The sequence below is a fragment of the Phyllobates terribilis genome, unplaced genomic scaffold, assembly GCF_046119375.1.
Source record: "Phyllobates terribilis strain yellow unplaced genomic scaffold, ASM4611937v1 Scaffold_7__3_contigs__length_470593459, whole genome shotgun sequence".
NCBI classification, from domain to species: Eukaryota; Metazoa; Chordata; class Amphibia; order Anura; family Dendrobatidae; genus Phyllobates; species Phyllobates terribilis.
This window is the reverse complement of record NW_027362767.1, coordinates 426901952-426913236: the sequence shown is the minus strand read 5'-3', so window position 1 is coordinate 426913236 and position 11285 is coordinate 426901952.

The window sequence follows — 11285 nt, the reverse complement described above, 5'->3', positions numbered from 1 at the left end:
AGTCCGGCGGCCACGAACAACCAGTGAACTGTCACGGGGTCCCGCAGACCGGCTACTACCAGAGTGTCTTCTGAGTCTGGTGCGACGCCATCGTTGTAGCACAGCGTTCATATGCTCGCTGTGTACCCTACATGGCCTGTGCAAGAAGGGGCAGATGAGACCAAAGTAGAAGTTTTTAGGCTAAATGTAAAATGCTATGTGTGGCGGAAAACTGACACTGCACATCACCCGGAAAACACCATCCCCACCGTCACACAGGGTGGTGACAGCATCCTGCTGTGGTAGGCTTTTCTCAGCAGGGGCAGGGAAGCTGGTCAGAGTTGATAGGAAGTTGGATGGAGCAAAATACAGGACAATCCTGGATGAACACCTGTTAGAGGCGGAAAAAGACTTGAGACTGGGGTGTAGGTTCACCTTACAGCAGGACAACGCCCCTAAACAGCCTGCCAGAGCTACCATGGAGGGTATAGATCAGAGCATATTCATGTGTGTGAACGGCGCGGTCACATCTAGACTTACAGTGGGTACGGAAAGTATTCACACCCCTTTAAATTTTTTGCTCTTTGTTTCATTGCAGCCATTTGGTAAATTCTAAAAAGTTAATTTTTTTTCTCATTAAAGTCCACTCTGCACCCCATCTTGACTGAAAAAAAACAAATGTAGAAATTTTAGCAAATTTATTAAAAAAGAAAAACTGAAATATCACATGGTCATAAGTATTCACATCCTTTGCTTAGACACTCATAGTTAAGTCACATGCTGTCCATTTCCTTATGATCATAGGCGGATTATAATGAGGGCAATCCGGGCTACCGCTCGGGGCCCCGCGGCTTCGGGCGGGTGTCTAATGCCGGATTGCCCTCATTATGTGCGGGCCGCTGTGGCACATACCGGTAGCAGTGGCGGGAGGGGGGGCCCCGGACCGCTCCCTCAGCAGCTTTGCACGGCCGCTACTTCATCGGCCGGGCCAGCACTGCAGCAGTTAACTTCCCTGTGCTGGCCCGGCCGCGTCACTGCTAGGAGACACGGCCCTGTGCGCGACCGTGTCTCCTAGCTGTGACGTCACGCAGTGCGCGCCCGGCCTGCACTGCTGCAACGGAGAAGTCAGAGCAGGCAGGAGGAATGGAGCCGGGGGATGCTGAGTCTGTGTGTGTGTCTGCGCAGGCAGATATCATTGTGTGATGTCTGTTTATATGTATTTTTGTGTGCGTGACTGCGTGCGGCCTCCTGCTGAGTATAGTTGGTGCCGTGCGGCCTCCTGCTGTCTCTGGGGGTGGCGCCGTGCGGCCTCCCACTATGTATAGATGGCGGCGTGCGGCCTCCCGCTGTGTAGATGGCGGCGTGCGGCCTCCCGCTGTGTAGATGGCGGCGTGCGGCCTCCCGCTGTGTGTAGATGGCGGCGTGCGGCCTCCCGCTGTGTAGATTGCTACGTGTGCTCAATATTGAGTCATACAATTAATGTAAGGCTGTGTGCACACGATGCGTTTTTAATGCGTTTCCGCAGTGTTTTTGCATCTGCGGAAACGCATTAAAAACGCATGGTAGAAGGGCAGCAATGTTCCCCAATGATAATCCGCATGTGCTGTGCCCATGCTGCGGATTTTTCCGCAGCGTTTATGCTGTGTTCAAAAATCCGCAGCATGTCCATTAATTTTGCAGAAACGCTGCATTTTCGCAGCCATTGACTTGCATTAGAACGCGCCAAGACTGCATTTTTACTTGCGTTATTGGCGCGTTCTAATGTGTGGATGGTACCAGAGTGTGGAGAAGATGACTCTCCTCCACACCCAGGTACCATAAAAAAGCTGTAAAAACAAGAACAAAATAAAAAATAAGATAGTCACCTTCCGACGGCCCCCGGTCTCCTTCCCTCTGCTTGCGTGCAAGACTGAAGGACCTTCGGTGGCGTCACGGTCATGTGACCGCAGGCCCTTCAGCGCAGTGTCTCGCGATATACCGGCAGCCGGGAACGAACGCGGCAGCACACGTCGGGCCATCGGAGGGTAAGTATAGCTTTATTTTTTTATTTTTAAACATTCTTTTACGGTCACACTATATAAATCCATGCCGGTTGCATGGATTTATATAGTGTGACCTAGTTGTCAAGCACTTTCCAGGTGATGCTAAAATCTCCTGGAAAGCGCTTGTCAATCCGCATGTGGAAACGCATGTGAATCCGCATGTATTCTGCAGGAAAAACGCATGTACAATCCGCATGCGTTTTTTCTGCCAGGGAGATGCAGAAATGATGCAGAAATTTTCTGCATCGTGTGCACATAGCCTAAGGCTATGTGCCCACGATACAGAAATGTTCTGGATTTTTTTTTGAGCGTTTCTGCATCTCCCTGGCAGAAAAAACACATGCGGATTGTACATGCGTTTTTCCTGCCAGGGACATGCGGATGTGAAGCGTTCTTCACTTGCATTTCTGCATGCGGGTTGACAAGCGATTTTAGTATCACTTGGAAAGTGCTTGACAACTTGGTCACACTATATAAATCCATGCAACCGGCATATATAGTGTGACCTTAAAGAATGGTAAAACATATATACTTACCTTCTGATGGCCTGCCGATGTCAGCGGTCGCGTGACCCGTCACATGACTAAAGGACGTCACGACAGGTCCTTTTCAGACCATCGCTAGCTGCTGGCAAGCCAGGACGCATCGGATAAAGACACCGGGAGCCATCAGAAGGCAAGTATAATATTTATTTTTTATTTTATTCTTTTTTTACAGGTTCTATGGTACCCGGGTCCGAAGGAGTCTCCTCTTCTCTGGACCTGGGTACCATCCGCACATTGAAACGCATGTAATCAGCATGTACAGATGCCGTGATGCGTAATCCATACGTTCTAATGCAAGTCAATGGTGGCGAAAACGTCGCGCTTCCGCAAAATAATTGGTAATGCTGCGGATTTTTCCGCAATGATAATCCGCAGTGGAAATTTCCGCAGAATGTGCACAGCACATGCGGATTATCATTGGGGAACATGGCAGGCCTTCTACCAAGCATTTTTTAAGCGTTTCTGCAGCGGAATTGCTGCTGCGGAAACGCTTAAACGCATAGTGGGCACACAGCCTAAAAAAAAAATATTATAATTAATATTGTGCCAAATTAATTTCACGTGAACTATCACAGGGGATCATGTGACATGTCACGTGATAAATCAGGTGTGGGGGGGGGGCGCCTACTAAACTGCCTGGGGCCCTTGCTACTCTTAATCCACCCCTGCTTATGATCCTAAAGATGGTTCTACTCCTTCATTATAGTCCAGCTGTGTTTAATTAAACTGATAGGACTTGATTTGGAAAGGCACACACCTGTCTATATAAGACCTTACAGTGCATGTCAGACCAAATTAGAATCATGAGCTTTAAAGTAACTGCCCAAGGAGCTCAGAGACAGAATTGTGGCAAGGCACAGATTTGGCCAAGGTTACAAAAGAATTTCTGCATTACTCAATGTTACTAAGCGCTCAGTGGCTGTTAGAACCCTTCTGTTTGTTTTTTCCATCTTGTGTTTTGCGGTCACGTGATCATCTGCTTTATATTCCAGCTCCGCCTTTCTGGCTGTGCTGGACTTCAGTGTTTGACTGTTTCTCTAGCCAGGTGCTTCTGCGCCTTTCTCTGTCCATTCGCTTGGTCCTTCTGGGACCTCTAGTACCTTTTTGTCAGTTTGTCTTTTTGTATTCTGCAACAACTTCTCTGTTTAGGAGGTGTCCCATTTTTGTCCCAGTCCTTAGTTCTTTTAGGGACCCCTCCCTTTATGCTATAGGTCTCCGTTCAACTAGCCGAGGACTAAGGCGGGTCTGTTCGCTAGGAACAGACAGCCTGCTACATCGTAGGGATTCAGCTTAGTCTTACTGTAGGGACAGCTTCCCCCTTTCTTTCCTTAGTTCATGTTGCAGATTATAACAGTGGCCTCCATAATCCTTAAATGGAAGAAGTTTGGGACCACCAGAAGTCTTCCTAGACCTGGCTGTCCAGCCAACCTGAGCAATCGTGGGAGAAGAGCCTTGGTGAGAGAGGTAAAGAAGAACCCCAAGCTCACTGTGGCTGAGCTCCAGAGATACAGTAGGGAGATGGGAGAAAGTTCCACAAAGTCAACTATCACTGCAGACCTCCACCAGTCGGACCTTTATGGCAGATTGGCCCATCGGAAGCCTCTCCTCAGTACAAGACATATGAAAGCCCGCATAGAGTTTGCTCAAAAACACATGAAGGACTCCCAGACTATGAGAAATAAGATTCTCTGGTCTGATGAGACAAAGATAGAACTTTTTGATGATAATTCTAAGCGGTATGTGTGGAGAAAACCAGGCACTGCTCATCACCTGCCCAATACAATCCCAACAGTGAAACATGGTGGTGGTGGCAGCATCATGCTATGGGGGTGTTTTTCAGCTGCAGGGACAGGACGACTGGTTGCAATTGAAGGAAACATGAATGCGGCCTAGTACAGAGATATCCTGGATGAAAACCTCTTCCAGAGTCCTCTGGACCTCAGACTTGGCCGAAGGTTCACCTTCCAACAAGACAATGACCCTAAGCACACAGCTAAAATAACAAAGGAGTGGCTACAGGACAACTCTGACCATTCTTGACTGGCGCAGCCAGAGCCCTGACCTAAACCCAATTGAGCATCTCTGGAGAGACCTGAAAATGGCTGTCCACCAACATTCACCATCCAACCTGACGGAACTTGAGAGGATCTGCAAGGAAGAATGGCAGAGGATCCCCAAATCCAGGTGTGAAAAACTTGTTGCATCATTCCCAAGAAGACTCATGGTTGTACTAGCTCAAAAGGGTCTGAATACTTATGACCATGTGATATTTCAGTTTTTCTTTTTTAATAAAGTTGCAAAAATTTATACATTTGTTTTTTTTCAGTCAAGAAATGTATAAATCCTTTTAGAATTTACCAAATGGCTGCAATGAACCAAAGCGAAAAATTTTACAGGGGTATGAATACTTTCCATACCCACTGTATGTAAATGCCATTGAGAATCTGTGACAAGATGTGAAAATTGCTGTTTTCAGACATCTTCATGAGAGCGAGTGTGCAAAGAAATGGCAAAAATGTCATCTAGATGTGCAAAGCTAGTAGAGACAGACCCCAAAACACTGCAGCAGCAGTTGCAAAGAATGGTGGTCCTACAAAGCATTCACTCAGGGGGACCAGGGCTGTTGAGTCGGGAAGCCAAACCTTTGACTCCTCAATTTTCATGACTCTGACTCCCTCATACATGGCTCATGTTTAAGTGATAAATTTACTGTAGCACAGATTAATCTCAGCTAAAAGTCCAGACCCTTAGATCAGGAATAGGACAGACGTTTATAAGACATTTCATAAGTTTCCCAAATTCTTATGAAAAAATATTCCCCACAAACTGCACTGAACTACTGTACCCAATTTATTATATATTTTCGGAGTTGGTCCATTTTATACCGACTCCACTAAAATGGGCTTCGATTCCACGACTCAGGCGCCACAGCCATGAGGGGGACTGAATACAAATGTACTTATTAGAAAACCATGTATCATTTCCTTTACACTTCACAAATTCTTGCTACTTGGTGTTGGTATATCACCAAAAAATACATTTACATTTGTGGTTGTAATGTGAAAAAAATGTGGAAAAGTTCACAGGGTATGAATACTTTTTCAAGTCACTGTACATTTATCAGTTGACTCCACTAATTCATGGCTGTCCCATTGTCTATACATTTAACCAGTTCAGTACTAGGCCATTTTGCCCCGTCCCTGACCTGGCACATATTCAGGATTCCGCCTATATGAACTTCTATTTGCTCTACAAATCGGGGTAAACCAGAAAAATCCAGCCCTTGTAATATAAATTACAATGATTCAATCCTTTCAACAGTTCAGCACTCCTGGTTCTTTATCAAGATGTTGCAGCAATGATGTGAAGAAATGCTAGAGTGGAAGTGGTTACCATGCAGTACCGGATAGTCACCCTACTATCTGACTACCTGGCACTACACAGCAAAAACTTCCACTCCAGCATTTCTTCATTTCAGTATTACAGCATCTTGATTAAGACCTGGGACGGTCGAAACGTTGAGAATCATTATTATTTATGTTACAAGAAGTGCAGAATTTTTCCGATTTACCATTGAGAAACCTTGTATGATGCACATTTCATGTATGCATTATCTCAAGAGTATGCAGTGAACTATACATGATTTGAGGGTATTCACTCGGTCTACTTGACACTCTCCGCCTCCAATACAAGTGCACTCCACACCTTCTTGCAAGTGCTTCCTAAGCTGTATACACAAAGTGCTGGTTTAGCCTTGTGTATGCTGCAATCGAGAATGTAGTAAATAACCATGTTTATCTTCATTGCGGGGGGTGAGGGGGTGGTCTGATAGCTGGCATATCACCAGATCTCGTGCCAGCTGTTTACTCTGCATTGACACTTTAGAACATCAGGGCAGAGTAAAGTGTGGTGGACAGTCCAGATATTTATAGTCTGTAGGTGATCCAGAAATAGTTAAATAGGACCTTTCACCAGTTTAAACATGTTAAAGGGGTTGTCCGGTCAAAAGTGATAAGTCTGCAGTCACTCTGTGTGACTGCAGACTTGTGAATCCCCCCCCAACGCAGGCACTGTGTGCTATGGGGATTCGCCGGTATGAGATCCGATAACGGAGAGTATGTATATGTTATACATACCCCCGGCCAGTGGGTGTGGCCTCACTCTCCATACACTTGTATTGAGCAAGACCGCCCCTTCTCGTCGGATGTGCTCACTGGCATTCTGCATCAGTGGACGGGGTGTGGCTTCGCTCCATACAAGTGTATGGAGTGAGGTTGCGCTGAATGGCCGGAGGTATGTATAACTTATACATACCCTCTGTTACTGGGTCTCATATTGGCAAATCCCCGCAGCGCACAGTGCCTGCGCTGGGGGAATTCATAAGTCTGCAGTTACACAGATTAATTGCAGACTTATCACTTTTGACCGGACAACCCCTTTAAAGTGGCCACATCATGGAATAGCGGCTGCAGAGTTGAATAAAACATATATATTTTATTTCTCAGCTCCTTAATTGAGATATTAGCATGTAAAGTTTAGTTTTTAATTTCCCCTTCAACCAATGGCGCATTTTTTCCTGAACATGACATTCATCAATCATAAGCAGGAGGCGTGATTCAGGGGAATAAAATAACAGGCTCCCAAAGAAGCTTAGAGCAGGTTTTCTGCTGTGAGACTTGTAATGACCCACAGCCCTGCTGTCCACCCTGATCTCTGTACATACTGTGTAGAGTAGAAAAGAGCTGTGTCATTACATACACCTATTGCAGTTTTCACCTCATGGCTGTCAGTGTGGGAGGTGGGAAAGGGAGCACAGCAGAGCTGTCAGAGCCCTGAAATGAAAGCCTGTTTGTAATGACACATAGCTCTGCTGTTCTTTACACAATAGGAGCAGATATCAGAGAGGACAGCAGGGCTGTGTGCCATTACTTGTCTCACAGTATAAAGCTTGCTCTAGGCTTTACTAAGGCATCTTTTTATTCACCTGATGGACGCTTCCTGCTTATATCATGCAGAGGAAAAAGTCATTGCTCCCAGAGATAAATCTCTGCTTTGTTGAAGGGGAATTATAAAATAAACTCTACATGTTTTATACTTTTTCGTTCACATTTTTTTATCTAACTTTAAACCGAATATTATGCAACTTCTGTAAATTTTTTATTTTTTTTTTTCCACCTAGCAAAAATGAAACAAAAAAATCCCAGTTATAATTGGCAACTTTGCTGCCAACTTTCCAAGCGGCAGAATTAGTTCATGCTATGATCTGCCCAAACCACATCACAGCAAAATCCACCCAACCTGCTGTATAATTACTTCCCATCTCTAAACCATATCTGGTGCAGTCACTTTCCTTCTGGTTACGGGAACTTGGGGCTGAAATGCAAATTAATTACATGCTGGCTGCATTTGTAAATGTTCTTTCGTTTTTGAAATTCTGATTCAACAAATAATATCCTAATATTGTAGATATATTTCATGTCATAGTGTAATATATAGTATGTTATATGATAAGGTCTCCTTCAGGTTAAAGCTGTGGACACTGCGAGATAATGACACATAAATCTCGAACATTCCCTCTAATTCTCCATCTTGAGCCTCAAAGTGTCCTTTATGGGTTGGTTGGGGAAATCAAATCATCCTTTTCAAGTAAAAAGTTTATATAATCTCCCTACCCAAACACAGGAGCCCACGGATCCATAAGACATATTCAGATGCTGATATTAAATGGAGAAAGAAAAGTCATTGAGATTTGTTCAGTTTTACTTTTATAGTATGAAATAAAAGTGCCCACATTTTCTTACATTAAAAGGAATATGTCAGCAACTTTTGCTATGTAATCCGAGAGCAGCGGGGTGTAGGGACAGAGACCCTGATTCCAGCGATGTGTCACTTACTGGGCTGATTGCTGCAGTTTTGATTAAAAACTTTTCCCTGCTGTAGATCTAGCAGATGCAAAAATAATGTCGCGCGGCACTCACTGGTAGGGTGCGCAAATAGGAATCCACTCCCATATAGTGATAAAAAAAATTTGCGCTCCAAAAATTCATGCAGAAATAAACTCTACTAACACAAGATATTTACTTGTTGGCAAAACAGCGTTTTGGCCAATTATGGCCTTCCTCAGAACTATAAAATAATAAACAATAATCAGTATAATATCATAGACAGTACAGACCAAAAGTTTGGACACCTTCTCATTTAAAGATTTTTCTGTATTTTCATGAAAATTGTACATTCACACTGAAGGCTTCAAAACTATGAATTAACACATGTGGAATTATATACTTAACAAAAAAGTGTGAAACAACTGAAAATATGTCTTAGGCTGAGTTCACACGATGCGTATTTAATGCGTTTCCGCTGCGTTTTTGCAGTTGCGTAAACGCAGCAAAAACGCATGGTAGAAGGGAAGCAATGTTCCCCAATTGAAATCCGCATGTACTGTGCCCATGATGCGGATTTTTCCGCAGCGTAAATGCTGCGCTCAAAAATCTGCAGCATGTCAATTAATTTTGCGTAAACGCGGCGTTTTCGCCGCCATTGACTTGCATTAGAACGCGCCAATTCCGCAAGACTGCATCTGTACTTGCGTTATTGGCGCGTTCTAATGTGCGGATGGTACCTGGGTGTGGAGGAGACGAGAGTCTCATCCACACCCAGGTACCATTAAAAAACTGTAAAACAAGAATAAAATAAAAAATATATATATATATACTTACCATCTGTCGGCCCGCGCAGCGCTCCTGCTTGGCTCCCAGCACTTGCAGTGAGTTGTAGGACCTGCGCTGACGTCAGTCATGTGACGGGTCACGGGAAGCTGACGTCGGCAGGTCTTTCAATTCAAAGTTGCCGGGAGAACGGATTGAGCAGGACACCGGGGGCCATCAGAGGGTAAAGTATACATGTATTTTTTTATTTTTACCATTCTCTCGGGTCACACTATATAAATCCATGCTGTTTGCATGGATTTATATAGTGTGACCTAGTTGTCAAGCACTTTCCAGGTGATGCTAAAATCGCCTGGAAAGCGCTTGTCAATCCACATGCGGAAACGCATGTGAATCCGCATGTATTCCGCAGGAAAAACGCATGCACAATCTGCATGCTTTTTTTTCTGCCAGGGAGATGCAGAAATTTTCTGCTTCATTTCTGCATCGTGTGCACATACCCTTATATTCTACACCGCATGCAGAATTATTAGGCAAATGCATATTTTGATCACATCAATACTTTTTATACATGTTGTCCTACTCCAAGCTGCATAGGCTTGAGAGCCAACTACCAATTAAGTAAATCTGGTGATGTGCATCTCTGTAATGAGGAGGGGTGTTGTCTAATGACATTAACACCCTATATAAGGTATGCTTAATTATTAGGCAACTTCCTTTCCTTTGGCAAAATGGGTCAGAAGAGAGATTTGACGGGCTCTGAAAAGTCAAAAATTGTGAGATGTCTTGCAGAGGGATGCAGCAGTCTTGAAATTTTCAAACTTTTGAAGCGTGATCACCGAACAATCAAGCGTTTCATGGCAAATAGCCAACAGGGTCGCAAGAAGCGTGTTAGCCAAAAAAGGCGCAAAATAACTGCCCATCAATTGAGGAAAATCAAGCGTGAAGTTGCCAAGATGCCATTCACCACTAGTTTTGCCATATTTCAGAGCTGTAACGTTACTGGAGTATCAAAAAGCACAAGGTGAGCGATACTCAGGGATATGGCCAAGGTAAGGAAGGCTGAAAAACGACCACCTTTGAGCAAGAAACAGAAGATAAAACATCAAGAATGGTCCAATAAATATTTTAAGACTGATTTTTCAAAGGTTTTATGGACTGATGAAATGAGCGTGACTCTTGATGGGCCAGATGGATGGGCCAGAGGCTGGATCAGTAAAGGACAGAGAGCTCCACTCCGACGCAGGTGCCTGCAAGGTGGAGGTGGGGTACTGGTATGGGCTGGTATCATCAAAGATGAACTTGTGGGACCTTTCCGGGTTGAGGATGGAGTGAAGCTCAACTCCCAGACCTACTGCCAGTTTCTGGAAGACAACTTCTTCAAGCAGTGGTACAGGAAGAAGTTGGTATCGTTCAAGAAAAACATGATTTTCATGCAGGACAATGCTCCATCACATGCATCCAACTACTCCACAGCATGGCTGGCCAGTAAAGGTCTAAAAGAAGAAAAAATAATGACATGGCCCTCTTGTTCACCTGATCTGAACCCCATAGAGAACCTGTGGTCCATCATAAAATGTGAGATCTACAGGGAGGGAAAACAGTACACCTCTCGGAACAGTGTCTGGGAGGCTGTGGTGGCTGCTGCACACAATGTTGATCAAAAACAGATCAAGCAACTGACAGAATCTATGGATGGAAGGCTGCTGAGTGTCATCCTAAAGAAAGGTGGCTATATTGATCACTAATTTTTTTTGTTTTTGCATGTCAGAAATGTTTATTTCTAAATTTTGTGCACTGATATTGGTTTACCTGGTGAAAATAAACAAGTGAGATGGGATTATATTTGTTTTTTTATTAAGTTTCCTAATAATTCTGCACAGTAAGTTACCTGCACAAACAGATATCCTCCTAAGATAGCCAAATCTAAAAAAAAACCACTCCAACTTCCAAAAATATTAAGCTTGAATATTTGAGTCTTTTGTCCTCTAAAATACAACTTGCCTAATAATTCTGCACAGTGTAGGTTCTTCAAAGTAGCCACCTTTTGC